At 45.7% G+C, this 22,289-nt stretch overlaps 1 protein-coding gene across 3 annotated transcripts in view; it reads right to left on the minus strand.

Annotated features, from left to right (window-relative positions):
• The window catches only part of PACSIN2 (protein kinase C and casein kinase substrate in neurons 2), a 112,186-nt gene that overhangs the window by 57,117 nt on the left and 32,780 nt on the right, over positions 1-22,289 (minus strand). The window contains exon 1 of one of the 3 annotated variants that reach the window (XM_069586159.1): positions 10,600-10,763. The exons of the other annotated variants lie outside the window; for them this stretch is intronic. The gene's annotated coding sequence lies outside the window, so the exon portion shown is untranslated. Of the gene's footprint in view, positions 1-10,599; positions 10,764-22,289 lie in introns of those variants that run through there. 3 annotated transcript variants of the gene reach the window in all.

Genomic DNA, 22,289 nt, shown 5'->3' on the forward strand with positions numbered 1-22,289 from the left:
AGTAACTCACCCCAGGTTTCCTCACATGAACGGGGAGGAGGCTGGAGTCATTCACAGATCTGTCCCACTCACCCTCCTGACACTTCTCCACAATGTGGGGATGCGCTAAAGGGTAAGGGTCTTTGCAGTTCTGGTTTCAACCATTCCAAATGGAAAGCGGGGACAACCCATGGTTACTAGAATCTCAGGAAAGTAGCTATCATCCATGGTTAAACTCATTCAACAGATGTGGCTTCTTCTGTCCCCAAAATGTAAGCATCCTAGGATGATCATCCAGGCAGTCCCACTCAACACAGACTGGCTTTACACCTCCAAAGGGCAGGTGCTCATCGATCTGCCGCCAAGCAGCCCCAGCGACACCGCAGCACGGAAAGCTGCCTGCCGAAGACTGAAGCAGAGTGATTCTAACCTAACCTAATCTTAGAATGCCTTCACACAAGTGGCATCACACACACACACAGACACACACACAGACACACACACAGACACACACACACACAGACACACACACACGCAGACACACACACGCAGACACATACGCGCGCGCCCACGCCCACGCACACGCCCATGCACATGCCCACACCCACGCACACGCCCACACCCACCCACCCACCCTGGAAACTCGCTGCTCCTCTCTCATGTCCGGCTGGTGGTCAGGGGTGGGGAGCAAGCACAAGAGGATGCACTGGCCCATCGCTGCCACGACCTCCCCCACTCACTCCACGGTATCCTCACGGCCTAAGAGAGCACCTGACAAGCGGCAGACGGTAACAGACACAAGAGACAAGTATGACAAAGTTACAGGGAACTGCACTATGGATCCAGGCACCTCATGTCCTCTTTCTTCCTTGAAATTCTCTGTGCAGCTCCACCTCCCCTGTGCCAGTCTTTGAGGAGCACCGCCAGAGACAGCTATTGAGCTTTTTGCCTAACTTGCCGAACAGCCCTTTTCTCAGTGAGAAGCTCCCGCCCAGTCGGATGCTTCTTCCTTGAGCTGCAAGGTTTCCACCTCAAGAGACATACTTAAACACTAAAGAAGAAAAGTCAGATGAGACAGAAAGATTCTTCTGGCAAAAGTTGAAGGAAAAAGTACAGAATGGGTCAGGAGGTTGTCCTTTGTTCAGACAAGAAAATAGGGGTATTCAACTCAGGCAGATGTGATAGGGAAAGAAGGGGAGAGAAATGCTGACCACTGAGAGCGGGCACTTATGGGGGTGCCCTCCAAGCTCTGTTAAAGCAGGTCCCCAAGATTCGACAAAGGACATTATTAACAACACGCATGAGTCACAGTGGCCCCAGGTCAAGCACTTCAGCTTCGGTCAAGCCCTCCACTCTGAGGCGGCCCCTTTTAGAAGCAGACTTCCTGTCACACAAAGGGCCTCTGTGGGCAGTTCCTTGGCCTCTTTTCCTGTGCAGCGGCACTTTTGGAGGCTCTTCCCTCCCTCAAAGTCTGACTGAGCGCTGAGCACTCTAGAGGGGCTGCAGCTCGGCTGAAGGGGTGACACTCACCCACCCTGCAAACTAGACACAGCGAGAGAATACCACCAAAGAACACGGCACCCCTGGATGCATACGTCTAGTACTGAAAACTAGCCTCTGAAATCTGCATTGGTGATGCTTCACAAACACACAGGGGTGGGTCCCTTGATGGCTTCGTCACCTCAGGCAAAAAACTCAAGAGGTCTGATTGGCATTGCTCATTTGCAAAATGGAAAAAAGGAACCCAATCTGCCTTAGCAGTTGTGCAGATCAAATGACATTTGTTCTGGGCCTGGCACAGCGCCAGTATGGGGGCCTCCAGGGTGATGGTGACCATGGGCCATCCTCAATCAAACAAGCCAGGTGCCATCACTGAGGCATTCTCCTTCCCAAGGGAAGCTTGAAGGACACTTGAACCTCCTCCTCCAACACAGAGCCAGGGCCTGGGGGAGAACACGCTACGGGAACAGGAGGGCCCATAATGGGCACATGGGGCTGACACTTCAGTGGGAGTTCATCAGCTGGAGAAGCAAGGAGGGGCTTTCTAGGAGAGGGACCTACATGGCAAAGAGAAGCCGGGCTAAACCAGTACAGCGGAGGCTCACACAGATCCTGATGGCAAGCTCTGGGAACTGGCTATGGCTTTTAAGGAAAGAGGAAAGAGAATTTACAAGGGCCAGGGTGCTGATGGGCATGCCATCTGGCCCCCAGCCTGAGTCACTCTTACGCTGCAAGAAGAGTGACTTCTGCTCTGTCTACCCATCAGCCTTAAAAAGTAGCACCTCCCGAAAAGAGCTTGTCATGAGAAGGCTAGGAAACCACTTCACACCCATCAGAGCTCTGTCAGGAAATGAACTGTTCAAGTACTTCTCAAGCCGTGCTGTAAATATGCGCCTTTGAAGTTAAAAAAAAACAAAAACAAAAAAACAGTCATGTAACCACAACAGGGTTTAGTTTTAATTTTGTAGCTATCTATGCACCTAACTATGGGGACACTTTCTCAAGACACTATTTTTTTCGTTCAAACGTACAAGCTGGAGCCAAAGCATTCTGTTCTAAGGAAAGAAAGAGACAGGGCCAGTGTGGACCTCAAGTGATAAACTGACAACTGAATTCTAACTTGATGATGATTTTATTTTTTAAAAAGTTCCCATAACCTGACGGAGAAGGCAATGACACCCCACTCCAGTACTCTTGCCTGGAAAATCCCATGGACAGAGGAGCCTGGTGGGCTGTAGTCCATGGGGTCGCTAGGAGTCAGACACAACTGAGCGAGTTCATTTTCACTTTTCACTTTCATACACTGGAGAAGGAAATGGCAACCCACTCCAGTGTTCTTGCCTGGAGAATCCCAGGGACGGGGGAGCCTGATGGGCTGCCGTCTCTGGGGTCGCACAGAGTCGGACACGACTGAAGCGACTTAGCAGCAGCAGCAACAGCATAACCTGAAGGACTATCCAGTAATTTGGAAAAAAGAGCAGGGAACCCACTTATCCAGCAACAATCTGAAACTAATGAGTTAAAGTTTCCCTTACATGGGGAAAGAGAGAGCAGGGCTTCTACTAGCAGTGGTTGCTATGACAGGTGCAAGCTTTAACTTCTAAGCCTCATTCTTCTCACCTGGAAATGAGGATAAACATGGCTGATCTACTTCAGGAGGAAGTAAGGAGAAATTTAAATACCACCTTATATTTGAGTGCCTGCCCGCCCACATGTGGCACTCAGCAAATGTCCCTCCCTGCTGCCTGTCCCTAGTACAACTCCTCTGGTCCCTGGATCTCGCTGGCCTTGCCCCACCCGGTGGGGGCAGATATCACTTGAGCAAGCGGGACATACATGCCCATTCCTCAGCTGTGTCACTGAAAACTCTAGGAATGTAAAACAAAAATCTGCAATGTTAAGCCATTTATATATGTATATACACATATTTTTATGATGTTATCTGCCTAATAAAACACTTCCAGTTACCAGTTTACAAAGCAGAAAGATGAATGGAACTTCTGTTTATGATAAAACGCCTAATTACTATGCAGGTATACCTCAGAGATCTTGCAAGTTTGGCTCCAGACCATTGCAATAAAGCAAACACTGCAATAAAGTAAGTCACACAAAGTTTTGGGCTTCCCAGTGCATGTAAAAGTTATGTTTACCCTGTAGTGTATTAAGTGTGCAATATATAGCATCATGTCTAAAAAACAATGTTCCTTAATCTTAAAGTCCTTTATTGCTAAAAAATACTAACCATTATCTGAGCCTTCAGTGACTCATAATCTTTTGGCAATAGTAACATCAAAGATCAGTGATCACAGGACTTCCCTGGTGGTCCAGAGATTAAGAGTTCACCTGCTAATGCAGGGAACACAGGTTTGATCCCTGGTTCAGGAGGATCCCACATGCTGCAGAGCAACTAAGCCCACGAGCCACAGCTACTGAACCTGTGCACACTAGAGCCGATGCTCCCCAACAAGAGAAGCCACTGCAGTGAGAAGCCTGCAATCAGAGGTGCCCCAACTCAACGCCACTAGAGAAAGCCCACATGCAGCAATGGAGACCCAACACAGCCATCCATTAATTTTAAAAGGGCAGGCGCACACACACACGCATGCACACAGAGAAGAACTGTAGCAAATAGAAGGCACAGGAATAAGAAAGGGCCACATCTCTTCAGGTGTACTTCTATTCAAACTGTACTGGAGGACTAGCCAAAACAACAAGAAAAGTAAGAAAACAGTATAAGAATTAGAAAAGAAGAATGGAAACATTATTAGTAGAGGATACAGTTTTAGCAAGGTGGATGACACTAATGGTAATCGTCTGGATGGACAGCCTCAACTATGACTTAAGGGCTGTCACGTTAAGGACCGTGCTGGGGGCTCTGCGCATGTGGTTTCATTTCACAGGAGAGAAAGCATCATAATCTTTATTGTACAAAAGAAAAAAACCAAGAGTCAGAGAGGTTAAATATCTTGCTCAGAGCCACACGGCAAGTGAATGGTTAGTTTTGAAACTGAGTCTATCTGTCCCCAAAGCTTAGCCACTCCACCCGCCGCAGGGTGATAGACAAACGACAGCAGGGCGTGATAAGGACCATCTGCGCTCTCACAGGGGCACACACGGGGGGTGGCCACAAGGACCGGAGTGTAATGAGAAGGAGATTCACCTGAAGAAAGCCAGTGAAGGGTGCCTGAGCTAGGTCTGAATGTGCAGGAGAATACAGACAGTGAGCGGTATTCTGGAGAGAGAGAGAGAGGTTAAAAGCTATGAAAGAATGGAGAATGTGACGCAGGGGAGCAAACAGGGAGGAGCTGAATACGTGGCAAGATAGGCACCACTAGGCCCAGGGGCTTGAAGGTCACACTGGGAATCTGAAAAGTTATGAGGAGGAACCTGACCAAAAGCCCGTGAAAGAAAGTTCCCTTTGACAGAAAGCAGAGAACAGATCATCAAGCCTGTAGAGCTGGGCCGTCCAGTACAGCAGCCACTAGCAACTGAGGGCTTAAAATGCAGCTGGTGCAGCTGGGGGACTGACTTTTTTGTATTTACTTTTAATTCCTTTTAATATAAATAGCCACACATGATTACCAACTACCATATTGGACAGTGCTGCTCCTAGAGGTTGGAGACTGGAGAAGGACAAAGGAAAGAATAGATGAAGCTGGCGTTGCTCGTTTGTAAAATGGAATCCAATCTGCCTTAGCAGTTGTGCGGATCAAATGACATTTGTCCTGGGCTTGGCACAGCACCAGTATGGGGGCCTCCAGGGTGATGGCAACCTGTGAATTGGGGGCAGAGAATTAAAAGCGGCTGATTTTGAGAATGGGGATACAAGTAGATGGATGGCTGAGTCCCTTTGCTGTTCACCTGAAACTATCACAACATGGTTAATCAGCTATGTTGAAAGTGTTAGTCGCTGAATGGTGTCTGACTCTTTGTGATCCCATGGACTGTAGCCCACCAGGCTCCTTAGTCTATGGCATTTCCCAGACAAGAATACTGGAGTGGGTTGCCATGCCCTTCTCCAGGGGATCTTCCCAACCCAGGGATGGAGCTTGGGTCTCCTGCACTGCAGGCAGATTCATTACTGTCTGAGCCACCAAGGAAGCTCCAACACAAAATAAAAAGTTCAAAAGAAAAAAAAAGGAAGGAGAACACTTAAAAAAAAAATTCTTGATTTTGGAGGCAGGGTAGCTGGTGATGCCACAAAGAGAAAAAGAAAATTTAGAAGAATGGGGTTAGGATGGAAAACACTGGCCCGGGCCGGATAAACCTGAGGTACCTGGAGCCCGCTGTGTACATACTACCATCAGCCACATCCAACTCCTGAACACAGCGTGTTCTGTCAGACCTCCTTGCCTTTGAGTATGTATTTCCCTCTGCCTCTCATCTGCCTGACAAATCTTTTTCTTAAAACACACCACCAAACTAAGGTTTTCCCTGACCTCCCCCATTCTTCAGAGCAGATAAGGTACCACTGCGAGGAGACTCCTCACCCTGGAGTTTAGAAGTCTCTTTACCTGTCTGGATGGGGCTTCTTGGGGGCAAGAACTCAGTCTGAACCGTCACGGATTCCAGGGCCTACCAGCACCATGCCTGACACAAACTGAGCACACAACAAACTCTGCCAAGCAGGTCAGCTGAACACATGCATGCCTGAAACAAGTGATCCAGCCAGCCAGCACTCGGATGGACTGTCCCTCCAGGTAGTGACCTAACGGAGGCTGGAAGTAAGCAGAGAGCTGGCTCAGGCGCCTGCACAGCTGTTAACAAAAGTAGTCAGGTGCTGAAGAAGCAGAGTTACATAAGCCTCACATCATGACTTTTCATCATTACGACAACCTTTGCCCATCCCAAATTCAAACGCTTCAGCCTTAGAAGTCTACTGGATGTGCCAAAGATAAATTAATGCCTTAGAAGTTAACATTAAATATGCAATGATTTTTGCCTCAGGAAAAAAAAAAAAGTGGTCCTGAGACTTCTCTGCACGGCCTCGTGGTCTTGATGTGAAACATTCTTCCTGCATAATAAGGGTCGATCTCAAGAATAAAGTGAGCTGAACTGAACACCCTCAATTGCTAAATTAACAAAATGTTCTATTTTCCAGGCCAACAGATACTCGGTCATCAATCCATTGTGCCCTGTGCTATGTTTCCCTTTTGTGTCAGCTGATAACAGAAAAGAACCACAGAGAGATCACTTCATTGTCTCCACAGTGCCCTGGGCTTCACTGAGTTTGCTAAACAAGCACTACTAATGTGTTAGGAATGCGAGAATCAAAGGGAATTCCAAATTGGTAAGCTCAACATTTTAGCCCTGTTAATTTCATCAATAACATCTTGTCAGATAAGCATTTTCCTGCAAAATCATTCTCCCTGATCTCCTTCAAGGACTGCTGCAGAACAAATCTCAATGGGAAACAAGACTGTATGAAATGTGTAGCACAGCCTTCACATTAACAGTAAGAAATTTTAATCACATACTATTGTGATGGCCACGGGCACACATTTCAAATTCAGGACACCTTCTGTTAGATTCTTTAAGTTATCCAAAAATAGAATATTAAGCTTGTGAGTCTACATTGAGACTCATGTCTTATGATTCATGTATGACAGTATAATGAGGGAAAACAAAAAATTAGGCCAGATTCCCAGGGCTGTTGGAGATGCTAGACACCTAGTCTGTCACTTGACATCAAGGCAGAACTGAGGTGCAAACGCATTTAGACCAGCTCAGTGAAACACAACTCCAGTGCCTTCAATCTCTATGGGAAGGAGACCACTGCAACCCTTTCATTCATTCACTCACTCATTCAAATTAATGGCCCACATTTTCCACTGATACTATCCATCCCCACCCCCAACACACATACAGTCCTCTTCACCTGCCTCTAGTGCCTGGGATCTACTTGGGCTACCAGAAGTTTCTTCAAAGCCTCAGAGGAGATTCTAAGGCCACAGCTAGAAGCAGGTCTGAAGAGAAGCCTCAAGCAGAGAAGTGAAGATGGCCCAGACAACCCAACCTCTCACACTCTCTGGGACTTCTGGGCCAAGAACAGCCTCAGGGGCTGCCTTTAAAGCCCTCCTCAGCCTGCGGCAAAGCCAGCATCCCATATTCCCTTCCACGTCTTTAAACTTCACAAGCAGAATTGGAATTTACACTACTGTAGGTAATAGTTAGGGGCAAGAAGGAATGTCAAATATTACTTATTACTGACTAGGACCATTATATATTAATTATATGTTTATATACATGTATAATTATATATATATATACACACACACACATATCAAGGTCAATTACATATTAAGAAAAGGAAGCCATTTAAGATATTCTATATTTAATATGTACTAAAATGTAACAGTACATATAAAATGCTAAGTGGGGAAGAAAGGTAACTAAATTATGGGAGAAGTGAACTAAACCACTCCCTGAAGCAGGCTTCACCCTTTCTTTAACCCCCCACAGTGTGGTCATCTGGTTCAGCAACTGAAAGCCACAGCTTCTTCAGGACAATGACAAAAAGATGGCTACCAGAATCACGAGGGAGACACAGCCCTGACCTAGTACAGAAAAACATTGCTCATGTAACTTACTTCATTCCCAGGTCTTATAAAGTAAGATAGGTATAAAGCTATTGACTACCATTTCAAGTACAGTTAAAATATTTATGAAAATGCCTATTTCCCTGTAGTGTATTTGTTTCAGAAATTCTCCGTAACATATACTCTAAATACTTCAGAAAATACAAATAAGTGCTATTCTGTAACCTCTCCAAGTCATCTTAAGGTGACTCTGGGCAGAGTGGGAGCCACATCAAGGGCTGAGAACAGTCACACACTGTTCTTAGCATGCCTCTATTTGCATCTAATTCCCATACTTGAATTTCAGGGGATCCAAATTCAATATTTAGGAGAGACTATTTTTAAATGTTTCTGGAAGGTTGTGGGTAAATTTCATTTTTATAAATTCAATCATTACCCCCCTTTACTTACGGTTTAATGTATTGTTTTAAAGTGTATCTATTCCAAAACCCAGTTACTCCAGGCTGAGAGGCAGCAAGACAGAGCTGTCAGTATTCCTTCCTAGGGGCCATAAAGCTCCCCTAGAGTTCAGGGTTCTCCTTTCACATCCTGAAGGATCCTCTTTTCAAAGAAAAGTCATGTACTTCAGTCAATTTCTTTAAATTAATTATGATTTTATTAAGTTTGGATTTCCCATCTAGCAGGTAATCATATAATGAGGTTTTCTTATAACAGTATCAATTGAATAACACCTAGTTTAGGGGAGAGGAAGAAAACTTTATAAAATAGAGAGCTCTTTGTTTTTAAGGAAAATCTCTTAGAGGGAATAATGTCCACACTGTGCTTGAGGTAATGCCTTGCGCACCTATGCCAAATGGTACTCAGGGAAATTGTTGAATAAAAGCTGAGTACTTGAAAATAGACTCATCAGAGGAAAAAAGCCAGCGTTGGCCAATTTATCTTGAGATAATAAATGGAGAAAGCAGATAAAGGAAAGGCCAATGGCCCAGAAATTGGGAGACCTGGGGTCCAGACTCACTCAGCCACCAACAAGCCAAGTGACCTGGAACAAGTCAGCAGGGCATTTCACCTCTTGGTCTTAATTCCTTGTTTAAAAAAATAAAGGGGCCTGACTGTAATGACTTCATTATAACTCTAAAGATCATGTTCCCACTTTTAAATTATGCCACCTCCTAAATAATAGAATTATATGGGTGAGCAAAACAGAAGACTAACAATGTACGGGAGGGGAGCTCATTTTTACTACTAGCATAAATCTCAGGCCTCTAAGACATGCTTCATTTTGAAGCTAGGTACTTGTTTATTATTTTCATAAAAACAGCATTAAAATTCACCTAGAATTAGGTAAGATATCACATTATGAAGACAGAAGGGTTTTGAGGAGATATTCTAAGAGCAAGGGTGAAACCTGATTAAGGTCTGAGAGAAACATATGTTGGGTGAGGGAGGATTCCAAAGTATTAGAAATACATACCTCACACTAGGAATGACCTAACAAGAGGACATGCTCCTCTGTGTGGCACAGACTGTACTAACATGGCACTTTTTGGAGAATAGAGGACACCTTTCTAATGTTCATAGCAATAGGTAACCCAATAAATACATTCACTTAGTGATGAATCACTTAGGTATCAGGAATCGAAAAAAAAAATCTTCTAACTAGAATTACAGTACTGCATAAACAAAGGAAAGAGAGAGAGGGTCAATAAGTTTTAATTCCAGAATATGACTTCCAAGATAAGAAACAAATATGTATGTAAAGCTGCTCAGGTATTGAAACCATAAAAGTTTTACATTTTACTATCCAATAAAAATGAAAACAAAGTGTCCAGTGATAGCAATGGATGGGGACAAGGGCATAGGGTCCAGCTGAGAAGAAAAATAAGAACTGATGAGGAGAAAGATGGAGGAGGGGCCTTGGAGCAAGCTGCAAGCTGATACTGGGATTCTGGAAAAGACGGTCATGAAACAGCAATTACAGTCAACTGGAAAAGCTAGTTTGTTCATTTTCTCTCACATGTCCCAGTTACATGTTTGCAGATTAGATTTGGCTGTTAAGAAAGGAAATGGCAGCATGTGATAAACATAATGCCTGACAGTAGGGGGGAAAAAACCAACCCTTTATTAATAGCTAACTCAAGTAATTCATTCAGTTACTCAGTAAGAAAAACATACAGCTAGAGGTATGCAAGCTTTCTAAAACATGCAAAAGTTTTTAATTTACTCTTTAATTATTATTTAATCTATTTTGAAATGAAGCATCCACATATGTTCTAACACCAGAGTAGAAATTATAAAGCATAGACCTTCATTTAGTTTCGGTCAAAACGTATTCATCAAGAAAATCAAACATTTACTCTGACATTTTCTCAAAATGTTTTGGATAGAACACTCCACACCCTTCAGCTGATATTGAACTGCGTAAGCATTTCCATTAAGAAGCTCTAAACAAGGTGTGCTTAAAATGTAAGAGTTCTGGTACATCGATCACTCAGAAAAAAAAAAAAAAAAGGATCAATGAAAATTTTACTTTCAAAAGGTCTCTCTTAAAGGAAAAGCAGGTTCTAAATAGCACACTCACAGTTTCCTGTCGAAGGCAGCAGCTTCAACTGCCTAACTTTGCAGATCCGCTTCCGTACCTGCCTCCTCCCGACCCTGCTGGTATGTCTGACCTCGGCTCCCAGCAGAATTCTCCCAGCACATTTCATCATTTCCTGTTGGCTGCCGACTCCTTGCAGCCGCGATAAGGCCATTCCCCTTTGCTGCTGCATTCACCCTACAGGCACCAGGTTCCCAGACCGCTGCTGCGAGCCTGCTAGCACCATCACAGCAGAGCTTCCTTTTTTTTTTTTCCTTCCAGAAAGTAGACAAACAGAAATCTCGGTATTCACGGAAAATCAGAGAGACTGAGAACAAAAGTCATATCACCCCCTACGCCACCTCAATTCAACTTGCGTACGAACTAACTTACACTGTATGTGATCGTCTTGGAATCTCTTCCTATATTCAGGATCCTTCCACTTACGAGGGCAAAAAGACCCACTCCGTATCTCAGGAGCCATGAGTTAACCTGACAGGGATTTATGCGCATGGCATAATCTTCCATTTCCCCTACATGTAGAACGCCGCTTCTCTCTGTGCCTCCACGCGTTAAGGCAAGGCAGTGTGACAGAGGGCCATGCAGGGAGCCCTGGCGCAGGCTCAGGCTGCACACAGGCAGGGGCCCGACCTCAGCAGCCTCCCAGGAACCAGGGCACTCAGACACGCAAGTGTAATTCCCTAGACGTCAACATCAATCGCAAAGCACCTTACTTCTGAGAGTTTTACAAAGAACTGAAAGTGAAGGAAGAAAAGAAAAATATAACTTGAGTTGAGAAGGAAGAGGTCCCGTCTCATTTAAAAATGTATGTGCCCACAAGAACATCCTGTATAATTCTTGTTAGATAAAGAGGTAGCACGACTATGCTGAGTGACAAGGCAGAGGGGAAAGGAAGAGGTCACCAGGAACGCTCTGAGCAACACTCTGATTTTTGAGCTGTTATGGGTGTGATGACTTGTGAAAATCCATTCGTATACACACTTATAATTTGTGCACTTTTATGTGTACATATATATTTATACCTGAATAAAAAGTGTTTTTAAAAACTTATGCAACAACATCAAAAATATAAACACTGCAGGAAAGAGAAGATTCAAAGCAAAAAAAAAAAGAGACAAAAACAAATCCTTCAAGGGCTCAGTTCAGTTGCTCAGTGGTGTCTGACTCTTTGCGACCCATGAATCGCAGCACGCCAGGCCTCCCCGTCCATCACCAACTCCCGGAGTTGACTCAGACTCATGTCCATCGAGTCCGTGATGCCATCCAGCCATCTCATCCTCGGTCATCCCCTTCTCCTCCTGCCCCCAATCCCTCCCAGCAGCAGAGTCTTTTCCAATGAGTCAACTCTTCGCATGAGGTGGCCAAAGTATTGGAGTTTCAGCTTTAGCATCATTCCTTCCAAAGAAATCCCAAGGCTGATCTCCTTCAGAATGGACTGGTTGGATCTCCTTGTAGTCCAAGGGACTCTCAAGAGTCTTTTCCAACACCACAATTCAAAAGCATCAATTCTTCGGCACTCAGTTTTCTTAAGTCCAACTCTCACATCCATACATGACCACTGGAAAAACCACAGCCTTGACTAGATGGACCTTTGTTGGCAAAGTAATGTCTCTGCTTTTCAATATACTATCTAGGTTGGTCATAACTTTCCTTTCAAGGAGTAAGCGTCTTTTAATTTCATGGCTGCAATCACCATCTGCAGTGATTTTAGAGCCCCCCAAAATAAAGTCAGACACTGTTTCCCCATCTATTTCCCATTTTCCAGATGCCATGATCTTTGTTTTCTGAATGTTGAGCTTTAAGCCAACTTTTTCACTCTCCACTTTCACTTTCATCAAGAGGCTTGTTAGCTCCTCTTCACTTTCTGCCATAAGGGTGGTATCATCTGAATAGTTCAGATTATTGATATTTCTCCCTGCAATCTTGATTCCAGCTTGTGCTTCTTCCAGCCCAGCGTTTCTCATGATGTACTCTGCACAGAAATTAAATAAGCAGGGTGACAATATACAGCCTTGACGTACTCCTTTTCCTATTTCGAACCAGTCTGTTGTTCCATTTCCAGTTCTAACTGTTGCTTCCTGACCTGCATATAGGTTTCTCAAGAGGCAGGTCAGGAGGTCTGGTATTCCCATCTCTTTCATAATTTTCCAGTTTATTGTGATCCACACCATCAAAGGCTTTGGAATAGTAAAGAAAGCAGAAATAGATGTTTTTCTGGAACTCTCTTCCTTTTTCCATGATCCAGAAGATGTTGGCAATTTGATCTCTGGTTCCTCTGCCTTTTCAAAAACCAGCTTGAACATCAGGAAGTTCACAGTTCATGTATTGCTAAAGCCTGGCTTGGAGAATTTTGAGCATTACTTTACTAGCATGGGAGATGAGTGCAATTGTGCAGTAGTTTGAGCATTCTTTGGCATTGCCTTTCTTTGGGATTGCAATGAAAACTGACCGTTTCCAATCCTGTGGCCACTGCTGAGTTTTCCAAATTTGCTGGCATATTGAGTGCAGCACTTTCACAGCATCATCTTTCAGATTTGAAATAGCTCAACTGGAATTCCATTACCTCCACTAGCTTTGTTCGTAGTGATGCTTTCTAAGGCCCACTTGACTTCACATTCCAGGATGTCTGGCTCTAGGAGAGTGATCACACCATCGTGATTATCTTGGTCGTGAAGATCTTTTTTGTATAGTTCTGTATATTCTTGCCACCTCTTCAAGGCCTCAGTGTCCCTAAAATATTTTCTCAGAAAATATGTAATTGACCAAAGAATATACAAGGGAAAATTATGCTAAGCGGATATACATTACTACCCATTTTCATTCAAAATTGTTAAGTTAAAAACAGATATCTAGTCTGACCTTATAACACAGAACAGAATTGGTTAAAAATCCCTTCCCAAAATCTCATGTTTAGAAAGTCCTTAATGGAAAAACACCAATAAAGCAAAGACAGTATCAACAATAGCCTCAATTATTTGACGTACGATAATAATTCACACTACTCAGAAAACTATACCACCTTCCCCTCACCCTCCCCACACAACAACAACAAAAGAGAAGCACTGACTTAAAAAAATCATAGCCTAAAAGTTGACAGTTATGTGCCATCTCGTTTACTGATATGGCAGGAAATACTCCATTTCTCAGAAGTCAGCCCAACACAGATTTCACTGTGCTCTGCAGCCAGCTGAGTTAGGCCAACTGCACCCTTACAAAGGTATGCACACCAGAGCAGCATCCTCTGGTCTGCAGGGAGGCTGGCCACTTCATCGTGGGGTTTGCTGGGGGTCAGGCAGCATCAGGAACTGAGGGTTTAATGCCCCAAAGATAATTTTCTCCAGTGACGGACATGAAGGCTGGACAAGGCTGAGCAAGATGAAAGATGTTTCTAGAAATGATTTCAGCATACTTGACCACACCAAGATAGGCTTTCTAAAACTAATGGCAGTTCTTTCAGAGCATGTGCAGCTAAGTTTAGGCAGCATAAAACCCTGGTCACCAAAGCCCTTTTCTGGGGATATTTTCTTCCTCTAAGAAGCAGTAAACACCTGAATTTCAGCAAAGCAAGCCAATTGTGTACCTTGCCTTGCTATCAAGTAGCATGACAGAATTCTCTTCTTTGTCCCAGAGCCCCATGTAGCACTCTTGGCTAGAGGGGCAATCATAGCAAAATTTAAAAGCCTCATCCTCTTTATTTTTGTAAATCCAACAAACATTGGCTGCTCAATAAACATTTATATAGTGCTTACTTTATGTATGGTTAATCATGAGAGCAACCCTATGAGGGCAAATGTTGTTGTTGTTGTTCAGTTGCCCAGTCGTGTCCGACTCTCTGTGACCCCATGGACTGCAGCATGCCAGGCTTCCCTGTCCTTCACCATCTCCCGGAGTTTCCCGAAGTTTCACGTCCATTGAATCAGTGATGCCATCCAACCATCACATCCTCTGTCACCCTTTTCTCCTTCTGCCCCATTTTACCTCCCCCATTTTCCAGGTGAGAAAACTGAGGCACAGAGAGCTTATGCTACATACCCTGTGCCCTGGAGCTGACACATGGCAGGACAGGCATGAACCTCAGGGGTCAGCCTCCAGAGTCCATTTGCTACCCACTGCACACACTGCCTCTCCATCTCGGCTTCCCCAAAGGATCAGAACTGGGTCCTGGCTACAGCTGCTGCTTAATGCAAATTTTATAGGAACCGAGTAAGAACACAGATAGCAGCAGGACTATGAGGTGATGAGACCAGCTCTCCAGTGTGGCCAGGGCACTCTCTTCCTCCCCACAGGTCCGGCCACCCCGCACCAGCGGCTTCCTGGCAGGAGGGAAGCTCTCCCGGCCCACTGGCAGCTCTTTGAACTGGTGCTGGGACAGAAACACTGCTCCAGGAAAACCCACTGCTAACCTCGAGCACATGGTGCCTAAACAGGTATTTCCAGTTCCAATCTGGTTTGTCACCAGACTTAAAACCACTGGGCATTCATTCAACAAATATTAGTGCCAGGCACAGTGCTTAGGGCCTCGGGGCCCCATAACTGAAAAGCCGAGGTCCCTGCCCTGCATTGCTCACAGTGTATGGGCAGGAAAGAAGTATAAATAACTAAAATGGCAGGAGCTGATAAATGCTGGAACCAGCGTGCCTCAAGGGCTGAGGGATCAGTGTGAAGGGAGCAGCGACCCAGTGGGAAGGGTTCATGAAGCAGGGAACATGAGTGGGTTATCCAAGAGCTTATCATCAACCTACTCAAACCATGTGGATTAAAGCAGAAAAAAATTCAGAAGCAGAGAGTTGAGCAAATTAGCTGACCTCTGCCATTGTGAACAACGGCATCAGCAGGGGGATTCAAGTGAACAGTCATTAACTGAGCACAGCTCACAGACATCAGGACATCTGACCACGCTACCTCTTCCACCTGATACCTTTGCTGTATGACTGTCACATGCTGAAAATGGCGGCGCCTGCCAAGCTCTTTACAAAGACTCCATAGCATATGTACCTCTGCCGCTGCTGCACAGTCGCTTCAGTCGTGTCTAACTCTGTGCGACCCCATAGACGGCAGCCCTCCAGGCTCCCCCGTCCCTGGGGTTCTCCAGGCAAGAACACTGGAGTGGGTTGCCATTGCCTTCTCCATAGGTACCTCTAGTCCCTTTTTATGGAGAGGAAACCACCACAGAGAAGTTAATCAACTTGCCCAGGGCCACCCAGCTAACAACAGCCAGATGGGGATTCAAACTCAGGTTTACTTGAAAATTTGAAGTCCATCCCCCTTCCGACCACACTCATACACACACCCCTACCCCACCCCACGGAACTAGAGCTGTGAAGAAAACTAGGATATTTAGCAACAGGTCACATCATATGCCAAAAGAAGAAAATTTCTGTGATGTCACTTTGCCCCCATTCATCAGCTGGTCTGTCCTGGCTCTAATACCACACTTTGAAAAATGGTATCCGAGACATAATTCGGATACCATACCATTCAGCCATTTAAAGCATACAACTCAGTGGGTTTCAGTATATTCACAGGTATGGCTACTATCCACCGTGGCTTAGGAAAGTTTCATCACCTCAAAGAGAAACCTCATACCCTTCAGCCATCACCCCTCTCCCCTTCAGCCGCCCCCCTTCCCCTGAGGCCTAAGTACCCACTGCCTCTCACAAGGTGACTGTTAAGGTTACAGGCACAGTAATTGGGTTGTTGATAGAGCAGTGCAAATACAAGTCTGTGCTTCATTCCTCCCAACTGGGTTAGAGCTAACAGCTGAGCCAGGACAGAGCACCACAGCAGCTAGACAACTCCCAGGATGAGGCTGTGGTGAGACCAGATGGGCTTCCCAGCTCATATGTCTCTGAACTTGGCCTTGGCCGAGTGCCAGCAGGGATGGCGGAAGTCATGCAGAAGACCTAGAGCAATCTTGTTGGTCACAAGGCCTTAAACTACTAGGAATGCCCATCCCCCTATCTCTAGAAAGACAAGTACCAAGATCACACTGGCTGCCACAAGCCGAAGGTAACCAGAAAAGCATTCTGAGAAGCCCAGCACTTACGGACTAGCAAGACTCAAGGCTCTGAGTGTGAAAAGGTGACACTCGCCCTCTCCCCAGCCTCCTCCCCTACGCAGAACTCCATTTGTCTTCTGGCTCTTCCTCTCAGCCTTCCTCCAGTGCTGGGGAAAGTTGGCAGGAGGGGGGATTACAGACAGCCTGTGTGTGTACCCCTCCGGAGCCCTGATTTCTCTGCCGCACTTCTCCATACAGGACATCAGGACCTGCGCAGCACCATCAACACTCAGTGGAAAACTCCTTGGCATTTAAAAGGCAAGAGCCATCAACAGATGCAACGTGAATGAACCACAAAAATACCACGGTGAGCCAGAAACCAGATGCGAAAGGTACATACTGTGTGTCGCATATGAAACTGTAAACCAGGCAAACTCACCTAGGGTGACAGGTCAGTGTGTGCCTGGGACTGGGGGCTGGGGTGCTGCCTGCACAGGGGACTCCCTGAAGTGACGGAAATGTCCTATGTCCTGATAAGGACAGTGGTTGCACAGGTGTACCCATCTGTCACAGCCTCTAAATGAGGGCATGCAGTTGTATGTAAAATAGTATCTCCGTAAAGAGAAAAGGCAGTGGGAAGAATAAGGAAGGGAGAAGACACGACAGGAGAGGAGGAAGAAAGAGAGGAGGGACGGAGCCCGCTGCGGAACTTGGAGAGCGCAAGTTCCTCCTGCTCCCAGCATCCGCATCAGCTGTGCAATGGCGACCGGCATTCGCCAGGGATTGCACGGCAAGGTCCTCAGGTGCAGAGGCTAAAGTAAGCTCTGTGTAATGGCAACACTCAGTGTATTTCATTAGGTCTCGATCCTTAGCATAACTGATCCTCTAACACACACAAATGACTCTGAGGGGCCCAAATGGTCCACTTTCTAACCAGGTTAGCTTGGTTCTCTCTGTCATCACTGCAGTAAAAATGTGATCACACCAGTCAGCAACCCAGGAACAGCAGCACTTGTGACAAGTGTCAACGGCTGTTTGACAGTCAGTAAACAAGTAAAATCTAATGCGGTAATTACAGGTATTCAGTTTTCTCTTTTTTTCAAATGATAAGTAAATGTTAAGTTCTAGAACTGTACCATGCTCATAAATAGGTTATGTAAAAACAGTCCAATCTTTTTTGTTGTCTTTTTTGGTTTGGTTTGACTTGGTTGGGGAGAGGGTAGTGGCTATGTTCAAATCCTACTAGTCAGCCTTTCATATTGTTCATGAACCAGGATGTAAATAGAGCCATTTCACCTTCACTCTTCTCATCTATGTACATAAAAAGGAATAAATCAAGCCAAATGTCTAACATTCTCTATCAAAGAAGGTGCCAGGACAAGCTGAACTAAGTACCAGTTCTACCTTTGGCGAAGTAAAAAAAAAAAAATTAAAACCTTTTATATAAGCTTCTTTGCTTCTCTGGCACTTAACCAAAGGTTTTAAAAAAGGAAAAGAAAGAAAGGGAAAAAAGAAAGAAAATATGAAACCAGACTAAAGCAAACAGCCCAATTAAGAAAAACTTCAAAGTACCAATGTGATAGGGAAAAACATACAAATATCTTTCCTTATGCATTTTATAAAATGCCGTGAGAAGCAACACCTGGACCTCTAACACACCATCTCGGTGGCTAAGCTGTCACGCGGCCTCCCCCACTGTCCCCCAGTCCCAGGAACACCTTGAGCCTTCTCTGGGCAACTACCCAAAGAAGATGGTCTGAATTCAAGAGAGGTGAGATAAGTTTATGGTGAGTTTGGGGGTATTTTCAGGAATGGAGTTAGAGACACTGTGATAATGTTTTATTGGAGGCTTATTGGTGTGATTTTACCACTTGCTTATTTATATGGATACCCTCTATGCTAGACTCTGGAAGTCACAAGCTACATAATTCATCACACTTTTCCTTAAGCTGCTTAGAGGACAGCATGGTGGACAGCCAAGCTCCCAGGGAACCACATAGTGTGGCAAGTGGCCCACGCCGTTGGGCCTCCACACCTAAGGCGTGAAGCAGGGGAGGCTGGGAGGAGGCGCTGGAAGACTCCCCAGGAGGGGGACGCTCCCCCCCCACCCCAGCCCAGCAGCCGAGTCAGGTAAGCAAGGCTTACCACTGGCTCTGGCTTCCTCTTCCCCAGGGGAGTGCACAGGGCACTGGAGGACAGCTCCCAACCTCACTGGCCAGCACCTTTCATCAGGGGTATGTGAGCTAAAATACAGCCTGTCATATCAGTAAACAAAGGGTGCTGCAGCCATCAAACCATTGTATTATAACCAGATAGCGAGCCCAGAGGAAACTCGGGAAAGAAACAAGATGCCCACCATCTACAGCCAACTGCCTCAGCCAATCCTGACCTTACTAAATCCTTTGTGAAACAAGGGGGGTATAAATATGTAAATAAATGAAGTTGTGATCCTAAGCACTCCAGAATGCTATCATTGCCTTCTTTGTCCTTCCCCATTGTGGACCTGTGTTAGGGATCAGATCACAGGAAAGATGGAAAAGACCAAGAGCTCCATGGGCCAAAAACAAGAAACATCTGAATGCCTGTTCAAGATTTCCAATACTATACTTCAATTTGGCACATAATAATAAGACATTAAGTGTTTAATAAATGAATGAATCTAAAGCTTGCAGGCATTATTGAGTGTTATGTAAATTCAATTTAATAGACATGGTCTCTAACCTCTAAAAGCTTCCATTCTCAGTCTGAAATATGATTTTAAATATAATACCAACTACAAACTCAAAAATGTGTCTTGTTTTACAAATTTCATGTTTTTATTCTACTTCCACCATTTAAAATCGAAGCTACTACACTAAAGAGTCTTTTAACACCATGTGCCCAGTCATACTCTGGCATGTGTGAAGACACAGACCAGGTAACATTAGAGGCTGGTCCCCTAGAGGGCCCTCCCTAGGCTTCTGCGTGGGAAAAGCAGCACTGAGTGGGGTCAGGCAACAGAGAGGGGCAGAGGTGAGCAGATGCAGACCTTGGCAAGTTTGTAAGCTTCCTGTTCCTCTACCTGTAACATGAAGACAGCCTCAGTAACCTCCTCAGGGCTTGGGAAGATTGAGGAGATAAGGCATACCTATGTGCTTAGCAATGGTAGCCATGGAGACCACCTCCTGATGACCACCTCCTGATCTGGAAGCTCCAGAGGATCTAGGTCAGGGGAGGGTCAAGGGGGCCTCTCCAAGGGTAGGGCTGAAGCAAAGGAGGTGCATACTTGGGCGGCAGTAGTACAGGTCGACCCCCAGGAAGTTCAGACAGCAGGCAACCAGTAAATCAGCGACTTGGAAAGTCAGTGAATCAATGCCACAGCAACCCAAATGGAAACAAATTCACAGTGACCACAAGGAACGAGGTATGGATATGGACAGACTGGTTCAGAAGGTCTGATGAAGGAAGATAAAGTGAGGGGACCTTGCCAAGAGGCCGACCGGGCTGAGTATCTGAGAGTGCCCAGTCCAGCATGGCTCAAGGACACGCTGCAGGCAACCTGGCAGGAGCCACAGGGAGAAAACGAGCTGCTCAGTCTGGCAGTGGTCACTCTGCACTTGTGTTGTTGTATAGCAGAAACCAACACATCATCGTAGAGCAACAAACTGTAATCGGAGGAAAATTGCTTTGCAATGTTGGTTTCTGCCATACAACAACACAAATCAGCCATAATTACACATACATCACCTCCCTCAGGAGCCTCCCTCCCCTCCCCCTATCCTACCTCTCTAGGTCATCACAGAGTGCCAGGTTGGGCTCCCCTGAGGAAGAACCAAACATTTAAGACGAGTAACAAACCTGGACAACTCTGGCAACAACCAATATCACAACACCTACACTATTCAAACAATCTGGGATTCATTATATCAGTAGACTGGAAATGTTTTTCTCTTTATTTTTTATGCAAAATGTTAAACATATAAGAAAGAGAGATTAGAACAACAACCCCTAGTTTCAACAATTATCAGCACATGGTCAACCTTCTAGTTCATCTGTGATTATGAAAAGTATTACAGGCTCACAGAAGCATGCAACTCAAATATGTCTTCACACGACCTGGTAGGGCCACAGCACGCATCCCCATGCAGGGAAGGGGCACAAAGCAAGCAGAGCAGGCCTCCTAGCCTGAAAGAACTAGCGACCCGGTGGGGAGGCAGAACCACACAGAGTGATAGTGTTAGTTGCTCAGCCGTGTCAGACTCTCTGCGACCCCATGGACTGTAGCCTGCCAGGCTCCTCTGTCCATGGAATTCTCCAGACAAGAATACTGAAGTGGGTTGCCTTTTCCTTCTCTGGGGGGTCATCCCAACCCAGGGATCAAACCTGGGTCTCCTGCTTGCAGGCAGATTCTTTACCGTCTGAGCCACCAGGGAAGCCCAGAGCCACGTAAAACATGTATAAAATCAAGGAATAAGAGACTAAGCCTGCGAGGTGAACCTCTGCAATAACATGCCATGCTGATATCACCCTACCCTGACAGGAGGCGAAGAAGACAGCACTTCACCTCAGCATGTTCTTCCCCCAAACTCATCAGCCGGTCTAACAATGTGAAAATCACCAGTCAGACCCAAAGCGAGGACCCCTCCACACCAGGTGGTCGGTGGCAGCATGCTGCTGGACACGGAGCCTTGCCTGTGATCATGAACTGCTGAAAGCCAGAAGAGACCTCCTCACAGCGAGGCTGCCCTGCCCGCTCTCCCCACTCCACCCAGGGCCATGCTGGCCAGGCATCGACCCAGTCTCCTTAAGCTTCCCCCAGGTCCCCACGTCCTCTCCCTGCCAGCCCGCCCCCAACAGCGCCTCTCTTCATTCATGCAGCAATCTCAGAGGGGCTGCAGGTTACCACTAAGCTGAAAGCAAGAGAAGGAGGAGGTATTACACACTACTATATAATATTACCTTTTAAAAAACAGCAGTTTATATGTTTCTTGAGAAGGGCTGAACTGCCTTCAGAACTGAGCACCAGGAGACCTGAAGGTGTCGCCCTCAGCGAGGGGGTGTGGGCGCAGCAGAGCAGTATTCTACCTTTGGTCATTCTGGCCAGGAGACCATGCTTGGAACAGCCAAGCCTGTGAGAGCTCATTCATGCTTTTAAACAGCTTTGTCTGTGCTGCTTTACAACAGCATGGTCCTACATTTGAAACTGGACGCAGTTCCAGAAACAAAAGCACAGACCTGGATTTTCAAACTATGAACAGTACGTGGGGGTTTCGTGCATTCTGAGCCAGATTTAAGACGACTTTTGTGGCTGCGGGCAATGCCAAAGCAAGCACCTGTGGTAGAGCAGCCGGACGTCTGCCTTCATACAGGAGCAAACATGTCGTGCGCTTGTATGTCAGCCCAAAGAACAATCTACGTGACAGACTCCTGTCCAAAATGCCCTGCAACAAAGTCACTGAAAGACAGAGAACACCAGCACCGATGTTTTTAAAATAAGCTTTAAAAAAGATGACAATCTAAAATGGTTGTGCTTGTTCTCAGTAACAACCATTTGAAAACGGATCGGACCTGCCTGTTTCCCATCGATGAGGCAATCAGTTCGTCCTGAGCAACTTCATTCCTTCTGTTTACCCCGTCCCTGAGGGCGTCTTACAACATCCTGGGCAGAACTTCCCCAGTGCTCTGAAGTGCACAG

Source organism: Ovis canadensis, chromosome 3, assembly GCF_042477335.2.
Source record: "Ovis canadensis isolate MfBH-ARS-UI-01 breed Bighorn chromosome 3, ARS-UI_OviCan_v2, whole genome shotgun sequence".
NCBI classification, from domain to species: Eukaryota; Metazoa; Chordata; class Mammalia; order Artiodactyla; family Bovidae; genus Ovis; species Ovis canadensis.